Source organism: Bidens hawaiensis, unplaced genomic scaffold (assembly GCF_021521415.1).
Source record: "Bidens hawaiensis isolate Kalapana, Puna unplaced genomic scaffold, B.hawaiensis_p1.1 tig00055483_1, whole genome shotgun sequence".
NCBI lineage: Eukaryota > Viridiplantae > Streptophyta > Magnoliopsida > Asterales > Asteraceae > Bidens > Bidens hawaiensis.
Window position 1 is genome coordinate 17,821 of NW_027506336.1, and position 22,000 is coordinate 39,820.

General features: G+C 45.4%; 1 long non-coding RNA gene and 1 pseudogene across 2 annotated transcripts; both read right to left on the bottom strand.

Annotated features, from left to right (window-relative positions):
* Positions 1-1,812: 1,812 nt before the first annotated feature.
* On the bottom strand, positions 1,813-2,196 carry LOC143617560 (uncharacterized). Its single transcript, XR_013150855.1, has 3 exons — positions 2,144-2,196; positions 1,966-2,066; positions 1,813-1,874 (listed from the first exon to the last, which is right to left on the bottom strand). It is a non-coding gene; the product is annotated as an uncharacterized LOC143617560 (long non-coding RNA).
* Positions 2,197-2,853: 657 nt separating this feature from the next.
* LOC143617555 (uncharacterized) lies at positions 2,854-6,094 on the bottom strand (annotated as a pseudogene). The gene is made up of 6 exons (XR_013150854.1): positions 5,966-6,094; positions 5,662-5,746; positions 4,390-4,582; positions 4,194-4,276; positions 4,049-4,094; positions 2,854-2,922 (listed from the first exon to the last, which is right to left on the bottom strand). The product of XR_013150854.1 is annotated as an uncharacterized LOC143617555 (transcript).
* Between the last annotated feature and the right edge of the window lie 15,906 nt (positions 6,095-22,000).

The window sequence follows — 22,000 nt, forward strand, 5'->3', positions numbered from 1 at the left end:
TGTCGAGGGTATCACCCCACCTGACCAAAATACAAAATAATTATGTCGTTACAACCCGTCTACAATTATTGAAAAGAAGTATAACAGATAATATTTATTTATTTCCATTTTTGTATACGATACATGTGTTTGATATGAGTACACAAACTATATTATTACAAGGTAATTTTAAGTAAGGACAAAGAAAAAAAAGGGTTTTGATCGAGGGATTTTTTTTTTAAATTTATACATATTAATTAATTTTTAAATGAAAAGGGTAAAAAGATATTTTTATAACAGAAAATTTTAACAGACATCCATCCCAGAGACCATAAGTAGGGGTGTGCATGGATTGGCTCGAACCAAAAACCGAATATTCAGTTTTCGAGTTTATGAAAACCGTTCGGTTTTTCGGTTTTCCCATTTTGGGCTTGAAATTTTTGAACAAAAAAAATTGGCCCAAAATGAACTTTAGCCTAAAACTCCGGGCCTAAACATCTTGTTAACCAATAATTAATTTATTATTATACATTTAGATATTTATTAAATTCTTATAAATTACTTAAAACTCAAAAATCAAAATCAAAATTAAAAAAGAAAATCCATAAATTTGGTCCCATTCAGCTTTAATTACATGCAAAACCGAAGCCGAACCAAAATGGGTTCGGTTATTTCGGTATTTTTTTCAGTTACGGATCAGTTTTTATAGTTTCATGCACTGGAACCAAAAGGGTAATTTCTCAAAAGTTGGTACCAAATGTAAAATTATGATTTATCACATGGACCATCTGTGTAATTTACACACACAATAATAATCTAAAATTTATAACCAGAAAATGGCAAAACTTGGCCTGTTCCCATTTTAACTACTTTTATATTACTATACATTATAGAATAACCAAAATCGACCCGTTCATTAGCATATGGGTTAAAATTGCCACCCCTAGCCCGAACATAAGAAAATAACTTGGTGCCTAACAAAATTAATAATATTTTATAATAAATAAAAAGTTTGAAATAAAATACTCACAGGGAAAAGAAAATCCAGAGCATTCCAGGCTGCATGACGAACAGCTCTCGTTGGATACATCGGACCACCAGGAGAAGTGAAGCTGTACAAGCATGTTTTAAGTCTAGTGCTCGTAGTCATTCTCAGTTCCAAACCTAAAAGTCAACCATCATCATCTTTCTTTATATCATAACCAGTCAAAAAGAGTTGACCAGGATTGACCCATAAACACTTATTGCCACTTCAACTTTTATATAAAACTAATACATTACTCATGATCACAAAATAGCTAAGTTTTTGTTTGACCCGTATGAGATAAAACACAACCCGAATGAACCCATCTGAAATCAGGCGGTTTGAAGTTGCTACCTACATTCACAAAGCTACGAATCATCATCATCATCATCGTACTCAGTATATCCCACCAATAGCAATGCTATGGTAGGGTCTGAGGAGGGTAAGATGTAGACAGCCTTACCTCTATCCCATAGGGATAGAGAGGCTGCTTCCGGTGAGACCCCCGGCTAGATAGTAGTTTTGAATCAAGCCTTGGACATAAGACACATAACACTCAATCATCGGGACACCGGCTGATTGGTGCATGTGCCCTTGTCTTTCGGCTATCAACGCCACCACATGATGCCTGATTAACCTTCCGCCACTTTTAACGTTATTTTCACGTGATTAGTAAAATAACGTCAAAATTAGTGCAATTTTACTTTTGCCCACCCAAGGGTTCACACATATATACATTATATGTGCGCACCGCAAGCAGGGCGTATTCACAAAGCTACGAAAACATCAGAAAACAAAGATTACTTACCTTGGAGAACTTTAATGTGGGAGGATAATGTAACAGCACTGGTTCCACTTTCAGTTTTTGTAGCTGGCCAATGAGCAATATTTAATACATATTAATTTTTTCACCGCATTAAGAAACATAAGTTAATAAAAAAGGGTAGTTTCTTGGATTTTACCTGATCAGTTAGTTCGATAACAAACATATCTGCGGGACCACCAACTAAGAAAGCATTTGGGAACTCCGGAAAGTTCTTTAAGAAGCTTTCAATCTTGTCAACTGTAAAAGGACAAGCAAATAAACAATACAATTTGATGCATAATTTAATTGCACCATGTATTGAAATAAACTAGTACCTTGACTATAAAGGAATATGAATCTTGAAAGAAGAAGAAATAAATCTCTGTGTCTGCAAATCACAACAATAAACTCATATTTGTCAATTGTCAAGATTAAAAGATGTAGGTTCAGTTATTTACCTGCAAAGGGATTTTCTTCAACCTATTAGGCGCCAATGCCACATCATCAAGAAGATACTAAAAATAATCATAAGAATGTGTCACTCAAGAGATCTTGTTAAGCCATGAAATATCAATAGACGGGGGTGCACATAAAACCGAAAAAACCGAACACAAACAAAAACCAACGACGTGTTTTCTTAAAAACAAAACTTTTGGTTCGGTTTCAATTTTGCATGTAACTAAAATTAAAAAAGAAAAAGTGAACCGAACCGAATTTATGTATTTTCAATTTTTACTTTGAATTTTAATTAAATTTATAAGAATTTAATATATTTTAGCCCAAATGTATAATAGTCAGTTAGTTATTAACTAACAAAAAGAGTTAGGTCCAATTTAAGAAGCTTTCAATCTTGTCAACTGTAAAAGGACAAGCAAATAAACAATACAATTTGATGCATAATTTAATTGCACCATGTATTGAAATAAACTAGTACCTTGACTATAAAGGAATATGAATCTTGAAAGAAGAAGAAATAAATCTCTGTGTCTGCAAATCACAACAATAAACTCATATTTGTCAATTGTCAAGATTAAAAGATGTAGGTTCAGTTATTTACCTGCAAAGGGATTTTCTTCAACCTATTAGGCGCCAATGCCACATCATCAAGAAGATACTACAAATAATCATAAGAATGTGTCACTCAAGAGATCTTGTTAAGCCATGAAATATCAATAGACGGGGGTGCACATAAAACCGAAAAAACCGAACACAAACAAAAACCAACGACGTGTTTTCTTAAAAACAAAACTTTTGGTTCGGTTTCAATTTTGCATGTAACTAAAATTAAAAAAGAAAAAGTGAACCGAACCGAATTTATGTATTTTCAATTTTTACTTTGAATTTTAATTAAATTTATAAGAATTTAATATATTTTAGCCCAAATGTATAATAGTCAGTTAGTTATTAACTAACAAAAAGAGTTAGGTCCAATTTAAGAAGCTTTCAATCTTGTCAACTGTAAAAGGACAAGCAAATAAACAATACAATTTGATGCATAATTTAATTGCACCATGTATTGAAATAAACTAGTACCTTGACTATAAAGGAATATGAATCTTGAAAGAAGAAGAAATAAATCTCTGTGTCTGCAAATCACAACAATAAACTCATATTTGTCAATTGTCAAGATTAAAAGATGTAGGTTCAGTTATTTACCTGCAAAGGGATTTTCGTCAACCTATTAGGCGCCAATGCCACATCATCAAGAAGATACTACAAATAATCATAAGAATGTGTCACTCAAGAGATCTTGTTAAGCCATGAAATATCAATAGACGGGGGTGCACATAAAACCGAAAAAACCGAACACAAACAAAAACCAACGACGTGTTTTCTTAAAAACAAAACTTTTGGTTCGGTTTCAATTTTGCATGTAACTAAAATTAAAAAAGAAAAAGTGAACCGAACCGAATTTATGTATTTTCAATTTTTACTTTGAATTTTAATTAAATTTATAAGAATTTAATATATTTTAGCCCAAATGTATAATAGTCAGTTAGTTATTAACTAACAAAAAGAGTTAGGTCCAATTTCATTATTTCGGGCCAACTTTTTTTGGCCCAAAAATTTTAAGCCCAAACAGTAAAACTGAAACCAAACCCAAACCGAAAAACCAAAAAACTGAAACCGAACTGTTTTCAGAAGCTCAAAAATCAAATTTTGGTTTTTAGTTTGGTTTGAGCACAACACTGACCCAAACCGACCCCTATGGCAGTAGTACAAACTAGAGGTCCTCTCACCAGAAAAAGACTCTGGAAGTGTGTCGTATTTGTCTGAATATCAATCCTACAATTAAAAATTGAAATGTATAAAAATTAAACATAGGCAGATGTAATTAACAAGATGCAATAAATAAACCAAACAAGATTTAATGCGAAGCGATACCAGAAGACGTTTGTAGCACCTTGCACAAGAGCCGATGAGTAACGAAGGAGGACGTCTGCATTATCAAGTTCCACTTCAAATAACTGCGAGATAGAGGCACTCAAGATCAATAAAGTTTTTTAAAATTTTTAACTCCTATGGATTGTTGAATAAATCAAGAAAACACATACAACATCGTTTAGCAAAGATCACATACCCATTTGTGAAAAAGAAGCGCAAAAATATGAGAAGCAAACGGTTGACTCCAGAGTTGAACAATCAAAACATGAATCGGTTTCCGTGTTCTGGTTCCAAGGAAAAATGATCAGCAAGAACATCATAAAAGCATATGGGCATCTTTACTTCAATTATTGAACCAGAAGCTGCATCTTCTCTCCCAAGAATTATGTCTGTTCCAAATCCATTGCAGGAATCATGGTCAACAATAATAGGATAATATAAATGATACCATTTACCACTTTTGGATGATCGATAACAAGCATTTAACAAATTAAATATATAATTTAAAGATAATCGATATATAAGGTTGCGAAAAGTGGTCGCATATAGGAATTTCGCAAGGTAGCAGTTATTGCAAAGCCACATTCACACAGCTTAATATTTGAAATGCATTCGGTATGGATACGCTATAAATTCTAATCTTGCATTACATGTAAGGCCACTGTTTGATACAACATGAGGGTATTTTAGTCATTTTCAAAAATTTAGCAGGAAAAAATAATGCCCATCTAACCCGGGGCCATCGATGTTAGTGCTATACGCGATGAACACTACTGACTAAAAACGTAACTTCCAAATACAATGAGTTGTCCAAACATCATATATCTGTTTCCATTGCAGAGGGCGCAGAGCCACACTCATAACAATTTATGTTTGGAATGTATTCGATATGAATACGGTATAAACTATTATATTGCTTTCCACGTAAGGCCACTGTTCTACACAACATGATAACCACCACGTCATTTCTAGTCTTACACATTAATAGTATTATTATAGCAGTAATGCGCGTGTAGTTCCGTAGTCTAACCGGATTGTTACATTTAAAAGCATAAGTATTTATAAATATATGAAATCATTAGACCTCTAATCGCTTGACACCATCACAACCTCAGTGACACCTAATAGCATCACAGGAAACCAAAACTAATGATGTCACACCCTAAATTCTTACCAATTGTAGTCAATTTTCAGCATCATAGATCATTGACTATGATAGGTTAAATTCAATAAAGAACCTGCAAGATTCCGATTGGTTCATAAAGCTTCTTTATTTATATTATTATTGTATGAAGATAACTTTCTTCCAAATTTGCAAACATATATTTCAATCAATACTCAGTTTTCGACATATTTTTAGGCATAACTTATTAAATTTCTTCATTTTCTTGCATATTTCCCTGAAATTAATATCTTATAATTGAATCATGTTAATAATTGAGCATAATCAAAAAGTGTAGATTATTACCTCTAGCTCGATCATCAACTTCCAAAGCTATATCAGCAAACAACGCTTGCAGCAAATCGCGTCTCTGATTCGGTGAAGCAATCGCCTGAAACAAAAACACCCAATTCGCAAATTCAAATTCAAATTCAAATTCACACAAACCCATCACGCAATACCCAATTACTTAACGAAATCATCACCAAAAACTCAAATTGAAACGGAAATCAACATGAAATTAAAGAATTACAGAAACCCATCAAGCAATACCCAATTACTTAACGAAATCACCATCAAAATATAAAATTGAAACAGAAATTAGAGAAACCTTTTGAAGCTTTTTGTCGATCCCTTGCGTGAGAGCAGAGAAATAAGCAGAGCTTCTGGGAGTTACGGCAAACGACGGCATTCTTCCGATCGATCATTTGATTCCAAAACCTTCAAAATCAAAATCAAATGTTATCCCTTTGCAGGTACAATTATTAATAATTGCTTATATACCTGACCCAAATGGAAAATTTGGTTGGTTTTTATAACACCGACACCCACGGTCGACGACGGTGGTGGTGATGGTTGTGGTGGTGGCGTCGTGGGGATGTGGTGTGGCGGAAAAGCGACACCGTTGACGACTAATATATATAGGATTTGGGGGAATTGCTAATAATAATAATAATAATAATAATAATAATATTAGGGGGTGTGGAGTTTAAATGGTGGGCATCGATTGATTTTATTACCCTTTGTTAATTGTATGAATTTGGATTTTAACTTGGTTTATGTGGTTGAAGAGGTAGGTCCCAGCAGAGCCCAGTTGGACCCGCAAGACTCACCTCAAACAGAGACGTCTGCGCAGTCGGACCTGCAAGACTCACCTCAAAGAGGGACGTCTGCGCGGTTGGACCCGCAAGACTCACCTTCGAGGGACGTCTGCGCAAAGACCAACTGGATCCGCAGGACCCACCATGTTCAGAGACGCGACGTCCTTACGCGCAGTACGCAAGCTGCTCCCGCAGGAAACGCCTCCCAATGGTCGACGTACTCCGCCTGTTCCCGCAGCTACGGATACTAGCCATCAGGGAAGGCAACCCGCACAGCAAGGCTACATGCACAAGGCACTAACTCTCAAATAATTCAGTAGTCACCTGAAGAAGGAATGAGCAAGCCGGGAACACTCCCGCCCAAAGCCGGGAACACTCCCGCCCAAATGAGCCAGTCCGTACGATACTGGAGGATCTTTTGTACTGTACCTGCCAAGGTATGGACAAAAGATCTGACAAAAGCTACGACAGCTCACTGACAACAGTACGACGAGCAGCACGCTCTACTACTTAATGTCACTATCAGCCGCTGCCTACTCACCAACCTGTCGTAGCACGTGCATAGCCTGCAGTTGGTGGAAAAGGAATAGTACACAGCCGGCCTGGTCACTATCAGCCGCAGCCTACCCACCAACCACCAGCATGGCACGTGCGTAGCCCACAGTTGGTAGAACAGGAATACTATTCAGCCGGCTGTACCTGCTTGGAAACCTACATTCGGCTATAAATACTCCAACACCTTGGAACGGTATTATCACATCTTATATCTCCATATATTATCTGATATCTGCTCTAGTCATTTCTCTTAATATACACTTATATTCAAGAGCAATCTAGTCTGATTCTCACGCCGGAGGGTGGTCACAAGGAGGTACCCCCCTTCTCAGTGACGAGTTCACGGTGTCTGTTTTGCAGGTCATCAGAAGAACCATCTTTGCCGGAACTAACCCTCGTGGGAAACATCTATTTAACCCCCAGATTATTCGTAATCTGCCCGGGGTCGATTAGTGTTTCTTCATTGGCGCCATCCGTGCATAAAAGCTAGAACTTACTTTTTCAGTTTTTTCAAACTTCTGGAAAGATGGTTAAGGTTACTCCGTTGCCAAGGCCAACGAGTGACCAAGAAACCCCGGTAACCACAACCCCAGCTACAGGGGGGAACACCGGCGAGTACACAATATTTACGAACACTACCCCGGTTACCCAAGCCGGGGCAAGTGCAGTAAATTTTACGAACACTACCCCGGTTACCCGAGCCGGGGCAAGTGCAGTAAACAATCCTTCACTGGGATTCACCAATGCCCAGTTGGAGAGACAACAGACGAGGCTCCCCCGCCAAACACTCGATCAAGTTAAAGCGTGGGCCGAAACACGTCAGAAGGAATTCCAAGCTGAGTTGGATGAACGCTTGCGTTCACTCCAACAGGCTGACGAATTCGGAAGCACTCAACAGCTCAACATGAGCAGTGAGTGCGAGTACTCGGACGATGATCGGGAGGAATCCGACACCGACGCAAACCCTCGCCATAGGGCAAAGGGAAGCGTAAGGAAACGGACTTCCAACCGAGAAGGAATTTCGGAGACACCTTCAAACCAAGGAACGCGGGGGAAACCCACGCGACTTCTCCAAAACCTTTAGACCAACTGCTGCAAATGCGGGAACATCCAAGTTTGCAAGGGACATCGCGGAAGCAATCGCCCCGAGAAGTGCCAAACAGATGTCCAACATCGGCACTTATGATGGTATATCTGACCCAGACGATCATTTGAACAGATTCATAGCGGGGGCAACCGTCAGCAACTGGACGGAACCCACGTGGTGTTATATGTTCCAGATGACGCTGGTTGGAGCGGTTAGAACGTGGTTTGACCGTCTACCGGTCCACCACATCTACGATTGGGCAGACTTCCAACAGAAGTTCAGCCAACACTTCAGTCAACAAAGAAAGTACACTGAAGAGCAATGGACGATCCTCAACTGCATCCGAGAGGAAGATGAATCTTTGCTAGACTTCATCACTCGCTTCAACTCAAAGAAGCTGAGTCTGGGCGCTATTAGCGAAGATCTTGTTCGCGCTGCTTTCATCCAGGGCGCGAAAGATCCAGAGCTCATCCGCACCTTAACGGGTAAAGACGGCATGCCATCCACATGGGATGCCATCATGACAGCAGCTAAACGCTTCGCGGAAACGGAAAAGCAACTGGGTAGAGATCTTCCCCAAAACACAAACCTCTACACCCAGAAAACAAGAGAAAACAACGTCCTTACCGCCCGACTTAACAAAAAGAGGAAGCTAGGTATTTGGCAGTCAAGGGTAAACTTTGACACCTCATCCGGCTCGCACCCTCGGTTAGGCGGAAAGGACAACATGCAGTCGTCGAACCGGAACTCCAGATGGACGCCACTCACCAAAAGCGTCACCGAGATATTCGCCACTGAGAGGCTCCCATGGCCAGAGGCTCCAATTATCCGACAGCGTCCAAACGCTGATCAAAGCAAATTCTGTGACTTCCACAGGACAAGAGGCCACACCACCGAGGAATGCTTAGACTTGAAGGACATCGTCGAAGCATTTGTCAGAGATGGGACGCTCACGCACCTCGTGGCGTAATGAACGCTGAGCAGGCTAATGCGTGTTGAACCCCAGTTGGGAAAAACACGAATGAAACTGCAGCTTCAATGTTGGAGACTACATACTGCGTAAACAACGAGATTCCGAACCAAGTGCATATCGGCTCAAAAGGCTCGATGACACTCCCATCCCAAGAACATGGAAGGGAGCTCAATTACACAGGCTGCATGTAGATCAATTCCAAACTTGTAAAGAAAAGGCCCAGAGCCACTTCTAATGGAAATGATTCTCCTTATCACATTGACGCTGATGATCTTACATTTATACTTATAAACTTTCCACACTGATATGCCGGTATTCACCGCATAAATAAGTGGGGAAGTAAGTTGTTGCGTGTGGACGGCGGCAAAACCCGCATAAACACAAAAAACGGCAAAAATTTCTAACAGATGAGGACAACCTTCACGCAGGTCAGTTACAGGTAAAGTTTGGTCATCCCACTAAATGAGAGTGCCGGTCCTATCCGCACAATCATGATAGAGGAAACTGAACGTTAACCTATTGACAACCGCGCGTCGAACGGTTAACTTATTCAAAACACTGATATGCCGGTTTTCACCGCATAAATAAGTGGGGAAGTAAGTCGTTGCATGTGGACGGCGGCAAAACCCGCATAAGCACAAAAAACGATAAAAAATTCTAACAGATAAGGACAACCTTCACGCAGGTCAGTTATAGGTGAAGTTCGGTCATCCCACTAAATGAAAGTGCCGGTCCTACCCGCACAATCATGATAGAGGAAACTGAACATTAACCTATTGACAACCGACGTCGAAAGGTTTAACTTATTCAAAACACTGATGCCGGTTTTCACCGCATAAATGTGAAAAGAAGTCGTTGCGTGTGGACGGCGGCAAAACCCGCATAAACACAAAACGGTAAACCTTCACGCAGGTCAGTTATAGGTGAAGATTGGTCATCCCACTAAATGAAAGTGACGGTCCTACCCGCACAATCATGATAGAGGAAACTGAACACTAACCTATTGACTACCGCGAGTCGAACGGTTAACTTATTCAAAACACTTGGAAAATTGCTAAGTTAAACTAAAGTATGCACGAGCGAACCATATATTGTTTATGCGGCAAAACAAGTGCCAAATTAAGCTATAATATGCATGAGCAAGTCATATAACGTTTATAAAGCAAGTCATCCAGTGAAATTGGCGGTCCTACCCGCACAAACATTTATATTTCATAAAAAATTCAAACATTACAAGAATGGCCGGGTATCTACCCGCCTACAGAAATATAATCTATCTTAACGGTGGGAAGGGATCTCAAGGTTCAAACTTCAGGACCACTCCCTCCAAACCCACTTGTACCCGCACCATCAGTTGGCTGTGGCGGTTCAAGGAAAGTCTTGAGAATGGTTAGCCCATCATCAGCAGCAGCAATCTCGTTCACCTTCTCCACCACCGGATGCGGGAAGGCAGCATACTGGTTCACTGCTTGGTCATAAGCAGCTTCAGTATCCACATCATATAGAGGGAAGTTGGAAGGCGGGATGCCATTCTCAACAAACCCTAGACCAAGCAAGAAGCCAGCCTTTTCCCCATCCTCATGAGAAGCGTTGAGGGCTGCGCTCATGGCATCGTCATAAGATGTATTCGTGAAGACTCGATGCACAACCTACAAAAAAAAATACAAGTATCAAAACCTTTTCTAAGCACAAAGAAAAGCGTAAAGATATTATGAAGCTACGCATACCTGCGACAACGCTTCTCCTAGAAGCCATTCCTTGGTAATCAGAGCTTCTTGGAGGGCAGCCTGAGCTAGGTCACGGGCGCGTTCGGCTTCATTCTTGTTAAGGTTGGCAAGCAACACTTCCTTAGCAGCAGCCTCTTCAACGCCCTTCAGCTTACGCTCAGTATGGTCAAGCATACCCCTCTGATCCAAGATCTCTAGAAGCTTCTTGGCGTCTTCCATAGCCAAAGCATCATGAGCCTGCTGAAGCCTCTCTATTTTGGCTTTAAGCTCCTCATTTTCGGCGCGCAGAGGTTCAGCAACGGCTTCAGCCTTGGTGGCCCTCTCGGTCGCGTTCCGCGCAGTTTCCTTAGCCAACCGAAGCTGTTCGTTAACAGCTTGGGTAGCCTTGGAACGGGCCTCGAGCCGGGCCTGCACTTCAACCTCGAGGGCCTTGAAGGCCTTTTCCTTCTCCGCAGCAATTGCGGAAAGTCTCCTGTTCTCCTCCCGGATAGCCCGCGCCTGAGCCACTTATTGGATACGCGCAGCCTTTAACTTGTCGTTTTCACGACAAAGCAACTCGACGCGCGGCTGCATCCGGGCAAGGAGAATCCGAAGCTCATTTGTCAGCCTACCCTCCTGGTAGCTAGACATGGCTTCCCCCAACGCGCCACTTGGGGCCGCGTGACGCGCCCACTCGACGCAGTCCACAGCCGTCCGAAGGGTTGTTCCCCGGCGGATGTTCCACCGTGGAACATACACCTCATTCGAATCCGACACTGCAAAAACAAAAAGCAGTTAGGAAAAGATGATAAAAAAGAGGCCAAAATAACCCTACGCACCTGTAAGGTCGACAACAGGCCGGTAGCCGCCGAACCCATCACCCGAACCTAAGGGATATCCATCCAAGAGGTCAGGCAGATGGGAAGGAGGCAGAGATTGGCTAGAAGCCCCGAACATACCTGCTGAACCGGCCGGGGACGAGATAGTCGCCGGTGCCGGAGGCACGGTTGAAGCCGCCGCGGTAGAGACCATCGGAGGTGAACTCACTGGAGGTGAACTCACAACCGTGGCCGCCGCTGCGGAGGAGCCCGCGGAAACAATCACCTCCGGCTCAGTGAAGGATTCCGTGAAGATCGCACTGACAGCCGGCGGGGATGATGTTACAGTTGGAACAGTTGCCTCAACAGGATGAGCAACTGAACCAATACTGCAAACAGGCGTAGCCGCCTGGGTCATCGCCTCGGGTAGGTTGACTAAACCTACCGTCATGGGTCCAGAACTGCTCCTCCTCGCACCACTCTGGAATGCGGTAGCATCCACGCCTGCATGAAGACAAGATATTAAAAATAATGGCGGAAAGAATTGCGGGTAAGATTAATTTACACTTACGAGTTTTCTTGAGCTTAAAGGTTCTGACAGGCGGGGACGAACCCGATGGAGCCGGCCTCTTCACGCCGGTCACCGTCGTCGCACTGGGCTGCCCGGAGGTGATAGCTGTCTCAACCTCCGGAACAGTGGTCTTACCACCACCAGGGTTCCCCGCCGCCTCCTCGCTCTCGGTCTCCGAGTCAGACCGGTTGCCCTGATCGGCGGAAGCAACCTTCACCTTGCCTTTCCCGCCAGCAGCCTTCTTCCTCTTCGCGAAGAAAGGACCATCTGCGGATTCCTCATCAGAAGATGACAAAATTAGAGGAATTCCAGCAGAGGTTTGAGCATTGAGTGGGCGAGGGTTAAATAATCCCTTACCTGGCCGCGTGGCGCTTAGAATCTCGTGGCCTGGCGGGTAGACCTCCACGAACCTATTCTCCGTTTGCTCAAGGATGGGCAACTCATTCTCGTCAAGAGCACGAGTACCCAACCGAGCGGGACCACTGCTCTCCCGCGGCTGCAGGAGAGACTGCAAGTTGTTCCCCTCTGAAAGTAAACAGAAACAGTTAGAAAAATAACCCTAAATCGGCAAAAAGATATGAAGCATACCGTAAGGGATAGAGTTCAAACCGTATTCGAGGACGATGGGAATCTATGGCGCCTCTTCCCCAGCATCCTTCCATACCCGGCTCATACCGAGCATCACCATCCCAGACTCCGCAAAGCGGTAAACCGGAGTCTGGATCCGGGAGATCTTGGCAAACCATTCCGCCTCCTGGTAGTTGGAGGCGTGAAGGCTGGGGAGTGCTCTCCCGTTCTTGAATGTCATTGCAATAGGGACGACACGGGCAGAGATATAGAAGAACTCCCGCTTCCAAGACCGAAGACTGCGCTCGGTAGCACAGATCTTCAAACCCTTGATCCGGGTGACCAAGGTGTACCAGCCTTGGATGCACCTCCAGGATTAGAAGGTCATCAGGCGGTCGACATGGGGCTCCACACCCAGAATGAGGCACACCCATTCAAAATGGCGGATCTTGGCGATCGCCATTGGGTGTACCTCCGTCAGGTGCACACCGTGTCTCTCCAGAACACGGTATACAAACTTCGTCAATGGGAACCTGAGATTCCCATAGATGAAGAATGCAGCATACACTCCTATTTTGCCCTTGGGGGCATCGTACACCGTCTGGTGAGGCTCAGGGAACTCAGGCTCGAAAGGCTCGAGCATGAACTTCCTGACGATGTACTGATACTGGTCGACGGGAAGAGCACACTGGCACTCGCCAGCAGTACTCTTATCGTCCTTATCAGAAGTGGACGTCGGGTTCTCGGAATACACGTCCGACTCTTCAGCAGTAACTTCAAGATCATGAGTAGAAGACATGTTTTGGAGGATGGAAAGAAGAACGATTTCAGGAGAATGCTCGACGGAAAAGTTAGAGTATTTGCCGGAAATCGCTTAGAATAAGAAGTGAAACTGTGAGTTGAGATGCATCCTCTCCTCCTTTTATATACTCATCGCAATGAATGCGATGAATTTAATGCGGAAGAGAGAGGAAAACGCAGGTGCAATGAAACTATGACACGTGGAAAAAGCAAGCTGACAACAGCTGTCGACAAGACGTGCGCCGTAAACTTCGCGGCCACGCGCCCGAAAACTCGCGCCCACGCGCCCGAAAGAGCGTCTGGAATGACCATATACTGTCACGTCGCCATAACTTCATGCACGTCCTGAAACTGTCAGAAGAAACCATCAGACCACGCTGACGTCCCTTCAACAGTTGGACTGTTCTTATCCTTTCACCAACTCTTCGAATTTCAAAAAATTTCAAAAAGATTCAAAAGTAAGCGGGACTTTACCCCCTTACCTTGGCAACCAAGTAACTATAAGACAGGTGCGGGTACAGTGTCAAGGCAAAACCCTTCACATACTTAGCACCTGCAGGGAATTGAAGCCAAGAATACCTCGGCAACCAAGTAACTATAAGACGGGTGCGGGTACAGTGTCAAGGCAAAACCCTTCACATACTTAGCACCTGCAGGGAATTGACGCCAGGAATACCTTGGAAGTAAAGTAACTATTAAGACGAGTGCGGGTACAGTGTCAAGGCAAAACCCTTCACATACTTAGCACTCCGCAGGGAATTGAAACCAAGAAGGATCTTCTGGGCCATGCTTGCGGAAACGGAAATAACATCCCCGCATAGCGGGAACGTTGAGAACTAGATTGTTTGAAGCTCCAAGATGGAATTGGTTGTTTAACATAATTGATCACTATGTTTAAAACTACCAAAACCTAATGGAGAATCTACACAAGTGGAACTCAACACTCCTGACTTGCGAGGAGGTTACAGACCTACCCGCATCATACCTAAAGATCAAGCAGAAAAGTCGGGAATTTCTGCACGTGACATTAGGACTTCCGCTGGAAGAATCCCCATGGAAAACCTTAAAACTAAACCCTTTTCAAAACCCCTTGCTTAAGTCCAAAAGTTCACCTCACTTATTAACAATTCATGAGAAGAACATTGGACTGGGGGGACTTGAAGAGGTAGGTCCCAGCAGAGCCCAGTTGGACCCGCAAGACTCACCTCAAACAGAGACGTCTGCGCAGTCGGACCCGCAAGACTCACCTCAAAGAGGGACGTCTGCGCGGTTGGACCCGCAAGACTCACCTTAGAGGGACGTCTGCGCAAAGACCAACTGGATCCGCAGGACCCACCATGCTCAGAGACGCGACGTCCTTACGCGCAGTACGCAAGCTGCTCCCGCAGGAAACGCCTCCCAATGGTCGACGTACTCCGCCTGTTCCCGCAGCTACGGATACTAGCCATCAGGGAAGGCAACCCGCACAGCAAGGCTACATGCACAAGGCACTAACTCTCAAATAATTCAGTAGTCACCTGAAGAAGGAATGAGCAAGCCGGGAACACTCCCGCCCAAAGCCGGGAAAACTCCCGCCCAAATGAGCCAGTCCGTACGATACTGGAGGATCTTTTGTACTGTACCTGCCAAGGTATGGACAAAAGATCTGACAAAAGCTACGACAGCTCACTGACAACAGTACGACGAGCAGCACGCTCTACTACTTAATGTCACTATCAGCCGCTGCCTACTCACCAACCTGTCGTAGCACGTGCATAGCCTGCAGTTGGTGGAAAAGGAATAGTACACAGCCGGCCTGGTCACTATCAGCCGCAGCCTACCCACCAACCACCAGCATGGCACGTGCGTAGCCCACAGTTGGTAGAACAGGAATACTATTCAGCCGGCTGTACCTGCTTGGAAACCTACATTCGGCTATAAATACTCCAACACCTTGGAACGGTATTATCACATCTTATATCTCCATATATTATCTGATATCTGCTCTAGTCATTTCTCTTAATATACACTTATATTCAAGAGCAATCTAGTCTGATTCTCACGCCGGAGGGTGGTCACAAGGAGGTACCCCCCTTCTCAGTGACGAGTTCACGGTGTCTGTTTTGCAGGTCATCAGAAGAACCATCTTTGCCGGAACTAACCCTCGTGGGAAACATCTATTTAACCCCCAGATTATTCGTAATCTGCCCGGGGTCGATTAGTGTTTCTTCATTGGCGCCATCCGTGCATAAAAGCTAGAACTTACTTTTTCAGTTTTTTCAAACTTCTGGAAAGATGGTTAAGGTTACTCCGTTGCCAAGGCCAACGAGTGACCAAGAAACCCCGGTAACCACAACCCCAGCTACAGGGGGGAACACCGGCGAGTACACAATATTTACGAACACTACCCCGGTTACCCAAGCCGGGGCAAGTGCAGTAAATTTTACGAACACTACCCCGGTTACCCGAGCCGGGGCAAGTGCAGTAAACAATCCTTCACTGGGATTCACCAATGCCCAGTTGGAGAGACAACAGACGAGGCTCGCCCGCCAAACACTCGATCAAGTTAAAGTGTGGGCCGAAACACGTCAGAAGGAATTCCAAGCTGAGTTGGATGAACGCTTGCGTTCACTCCAACAGGCTGACGAATTCGGAAGCACTCAACAGCTCAACATGAGCAGTGAGTGCGAGTACTCGGACGATGATCGGGAGGAATCCGACACCGACGCAAACCCTCGCCATAGGGCAAAGGGAAGCGTAAGGAAACGGACTTCCAACCGAGAAGGAATTTCGGAGACACCTTCAAACCAAGGAACGCGGGGGAAACCCACGCGACTTCTCCAAAACCTTTAGACCAACTGCTGCAAATGCGGGAACATCCAAGTTTGCAAGGGACATCGCGGAAGCAATCGCCCCGAGAAGTGCCAAACAGATGTCCAACATCGGCACTTATGATGGTATATCTGACCCAGACGATCATTTGAACAGATTCATAGCGGGGGCAACCGTCAGCAACTGGACGGAACCCACGTGGTGTTATATGTTCCAGATGACGCTGGTTGGAGCGGTTAGAACGTGGTTTGACCGTCTACCGGTCCACCACATCTACGATTGGGCAGACTTCCAACAGAAGTTCAGCCAACACTTCAGTCAACAAAGAAAGTACACTGAAGAGCAATGGACGATCCTCAACTGCATCCGAGAGGAAGATGAATCTTTGCTAGACTTCATCACTCGCTTCAACTCAAAGAAGCTGAGTCTGGGCGCTATTAGCGAAGATCTTGTTCGCGCTGCTTTCATCCAGGGCGCGAAAGATCCAGAGCTCATCCGCACCTTAACGGGTAAAGACGGCATGCCATCCACATGGGATGCCATCATGACAGCAGCTAAACGCTTCGCGGAAACGGAAAAGCAACTGGGTAGAGATCTTCCCCAAAACACAAACCTCTACACCCAGAAAACAAGAGAAAACAACGTCCTTACCGCCCGACTTAACAAAAAGAGGAAGCTAGGTATTTGGCAGTCAAGGGTAAACTTTGACACCTCATCCGGCTCGCACCCTCGGTTAGGCGGAAAGGACAACATGCAGTCGTCGAACCGGAACTCCAGATGGACGCCACTCACCAAAAGCGTCACCGAGATATTCGCCACTGAGAGGCTCCCATGGCCAGAGGCTCCAATTATCCGACAGCGTCCAAACGCTGATCAAAGCAAATTCTGTGACTTCCACAGGACAAGAGGCCACACCACCGAGGAATGCTTAGACTTGAAGGACATCGTCGAAGCATTTGTCAGAGATGGGACGCTCACGCACCTCGTGGCGTAATGAACGCTGAGCAGGCTAATGCGTGTTGAACCCCAGTTGGGAAAAACACGAATGAAACTGCAGCTTCAATGTTGGAGACTACATACTGCGTAAACAACGAGATTCCGAACCAAGTGCATATCGGCTCGAAAGGCTCGATGACACTCCCATCCCAAGAACATGGAAGGGAGCTCAATTACACAGGCTGCATGTAGATCAATTCCAAACTTGTAAAGAAAAGGCCCAGAGCCACTTCTAATGGAAATGATCCTCCTTATCACATTGACGCTGATGATCTTACATTTATACTTATAAACTTTCCACACTGATATGCCGGTATTCACCGCATAAATAAGTGGGGAAGTAAGTTGTTGCGTGTGGACGGCGGCAAAACCCGCATAAACACAAAAAACGGCAAAAATTTCTAACAGATGAGGACAACCTTCACGCAGGTCAGTTACAGGTAAAGTTTGGTCATCCCACTAAATGAGAGTGCCGGTCCTATCCGCACAATCATGATAGAGGAAACTGAACGTTAACCTATTGACAACCGCGCGTCGAACGGTTAACTTATTCAAAACACTGATATGCCGGTTTTCACCGCATAAATAAGTGGGGAAGTAAGTCGTTGCATGTGGACGGCGGCAAAACCCGCATAAGCACAAAAAACGATAAAAAATTCTAACAGATAAGGACAACCTTCACGCAGGTCAGTTATAGGTGAAGTTCGGTCATCCCACTAAATGAAAGTGCCGGTCCTACCCGCACAATCATGATAGAGGAAACTGAACATTAACCTATTGACAACCGACGTCGAAAGGTTTAACTTATTCAAAACACTGATGCCGGTTTTCACCGCATAAATGTGAAAAGAAGTCGTTGCGTGTGGACGGCGGCAAAACCCGCATAAACACAAAACGGTAAACCTTCACGCAGGTCAGTTATAGGTGAAGATTGGTCATCCCACTAAATGAAAGTGACGGTCCTACCCGCACAATCATGATAGAGGAAACTGAACACTAACCTATTGACTACCGCGAGTCGAACGGTTAACTTATTCAAAACACTTGGAAAATTGCTAAGTTAAACTAAAGTATGCACGAGCGAACCATATATTGTTTATGCGGCAAAACAAGTGCCAAATTAAGCTATAATATGCATGAGCAAGTCATATAACGTTTATAAAGCAAGTCATCCAGTGAAATTGGCGGTCCTACCCGCACAAACATTTATATTTCATAAAAAATTCAAACATTACAAGAATGGCCGGGTATCTACCCGCCTACAGAAATATAATCTATCTTAACGGTGGGAAGGGATCTCAAGGTTCAAACTTCAGGACCACTCCCTCCAAACCCACTTGTACCCGCACCATCAGTTGGCTGTGGCGGTTCAAGGAAAGTCTTGAGAATGGTTAGCCCATCATCAGCAGCAGCAATCTCGTTCACCTTCTCCACCACCGGATGCGGGAAGGCAGCATACTGGTTCACTGCTTGGTCATAAGCAGCTTCAGTATCCACATCATATAGAGGGAAGTTGGAAGGCGGGATGCCCTTCTCAACAAACCCTAGACCAAGCAAGAAGCCAGCCTTTTCCCCATCCTCATGAGAAGCGTTGAGGGCTGCGCTCATGGCATCGTCATAAGATGTATTCGTGAAGACTCGATGCACAACCTACAAAAAAAAAATACAAGTATCAAAACCTTTTCTAAGCACAAAGAAAAGCGTAAAGATATTATGAAGCTACGCATACCTGCGACAACGCTTCTCCTAGAAGCCATTCCTTGGTAATCAGAGCTTCTTGGAGGGCAGCCTGAGCTAGGTCACGGGCGCGTTCGGCTTCATTCTTGTTAAGGTTGGCAAGCAACACTTCCTTAGCAGCAGCCTCTTCAACGCCCTTCAGCTTACGCTCAGTATGGTCAAGCATACCCCTCTGATCCAAGATCTCTAGAAGCTTCTTGGCGTCTTCCATAGCCAAAGCATCATGAGCCTGCTGAAGCCTCTCTATTTTGGCTTTAAGCTCCTCATTTTCGGCGCGCAGAGGTTCAGCAACGGCTTCAGCCTTGGTGGCCCTCTCGGTCGCGTTCCGCGCAGTTTCCTTAGCCAACCGAAGCTGTTCGTTAACAGCTTGGGTAGCCTTGGAACGGGCCTCGAGCCGGGCCTGCACTTCAACCTCGAGGGCCTTGAAGGCCTTTTCCTTCTCCGCAGCAATTGCGGAAAGTCTCCTGTTCTCCTCCCGGATAGCCCGCGCCTGAGCCACTTATTGGATACGCGCAGCCTTTAACTTGTCGTTTTCACGACAAAGCAACTCGACGCGCGGCTGCATCCGGGCAAGGAGAATCCGAAGCTCATTTGTCAGCCTACCCTCCTGGTAGCTAGACATGGCTTCCCCCAACGCGCCACTTGGGGCCGCGTGACGCGCCCACTCGACGCAGTCCACAGCCGTCCGAAGGGTTGTTCCCCGGCGGATGTTCCACCGTGGAACATACACCTCATTCGAATCCGACACTGCAAAAACAAAAAGCAGTTAGGAAAAGATGATAAAAAAGAGGCCAAAATAACCCTACGCACCTGTAAGGTCGACAACAGGCCGGTAGCCGCCGAACCCATCACCCGAACCTAAGGGATATCCATCCAAGAGGTCAGGCAGATGGGAAGGAGGCAGAGATTGGCTAGAAGCCCCGAACATACCTGCTGAACCGGCCGGGGACGAGATAGTCGCCGGTGTCGGAGGCACGGTTGAAGCCGCCGCGGTAGAGACCATCGGAGGTGAACTCACTGGAGGTGAACTCACAACCGTGGCCGCCGCTGCGGAGGAGCCCGCGGAAACAATCACCTCCGGCTCAGTGAAGGATTCCGTGAAGATCGCACTGACAGCCGGCGGGGATGATGTTACAGTTGGAACAGTTGCCTCAACAGGATGAGCAACTGAACCAATACTGCAAACAGGCGTAGCCGCCTGGGTCATCGCCTCGGGTAGGTTGACTAAACCTACCGTCATGGGTCCAGAACTGCTCCTCCCCGCACCACTCTGGAATGCGGTAGCATCCACGCCTGCATGAAGACAAGATATTAAAAATAATGGCGGAAAGAATTGCGGGTAAGATTAATTTACACTTACGAGTTTTCTTGAGCTTAAAGGTTCTGACAGGCGGGGACGAACCCGATGGAGCCGGCCTCTTCACGCCGGTCACCGTCGTCGCACTGGGCTGCCCGGAGGTGATAGCTGTCTCAACCTCCGGAACAGTGGTCTTACCACCACCAGGGTTCCCCGCCGCCTCCTCGCTCTCGGTCTCCGAGTCAGACCGGTTGCCCTGATCGGCGGAAGCAACCTTCACCTTGCCTTTCCCGCCAGCAGCCTTCTTCCTCTTCGCGAAGAAAGGACCATCTGCGGATTCCTCATCAGAAGATGACAAAATTAGAGGAATTCCAGCAGAGGTTTGAGCATTGAGTGGGCGAGGGTTAAATAATCCCTTACCTGGCCGCGTGGCGCTTAGAATCTCGTGGCCTGGCGGGTAGACCTCCACGAACCTATTCTCCGTTTGCTCAAGGATGGGCAACTCATTCTCGTCAAGAGCACGAGTACCCAACCGAGCGGGACCACTGCTCTCCCGCGGCTGCAGGAGAGACTGCAAGTTGTTCCCCTCTGAAAGTAAACAGAAACAGTTAGAAAAATAACCCTAAATCGGCAAAAAGATATGAAGCATACCGTAAGGGATAGAGTTCAAACCGTATTCGAGGACGATGGGAATCTATGGCGCCTCTTCCCCAGCATCCTTCCATACCCGGCTCATACCGAGCATCACCATCCCAGACTCCGCAAAGCGGTAAACCGGAGTCTGGATCCGGGAGATCTTGGCAAACCATTCCGCCTCCTGGTAGTTGGAGGCGTGAAGGCTGGGGAGTGCTCTCCCGTTCTTGAATGTCATTGCAATAGGGACGACACGGGCAGAGATATAGAAGAACTCCCGCTTCCAAGACCGAAGACTGCGCTCGGTAGCACAGATCTTCAAACCCTTGATCCGGGTGACCAAGGTGTACCAGCCTTGGATGCACCTCCAGGATTAGAAGGTCATCAGGCGGTCGACATGGGGCTCCACACCCAGAATGAGGCACACCCATTCAAAATGGCGGATCTTTGGCGATCGCCATTGGGTGTACCTCCGTCAGGTGCACACCGTGTCTCTCCAGAACACGGTATACAAAACTTCGTCAATGGAACCTGAGATTCCCATAGATGAAGAATGCAGCATACACTCCTATTTTGCCCTTGGGGGCATCGTACACCGTCTGGTGAGGCTCAGGAACTCAGGCTCGAAAGGCTCGAGCATGAACTTCCTGACGATGTACTGATACTGGTCGACGGGAAGAGCACACTGGCACTCGCCAGCAGTACTCTTATCGTCCTTATCAGAAGTGGACGTCGGGTTCTCGGAATACACGTCCGACTCTTCAGCAGTAACTTCAAGATCATGAGTAGAAGACATGTTTTGGAGGATGGAAAAGAAGAACGATTTCAGGAGAATGCTCGACGGAAAAGTTAGAGTATTTGCCGGAAATCGCTTAGAATAAGAAGTGAAACTGTGAGTTGAGATGCATCTCTCCTCCTTTTATATACTCATCGCAATGAATGCGATGAATTTAATGCGGAAGAGAGAGGAAAACGCAGGTGCAATGAAACTAT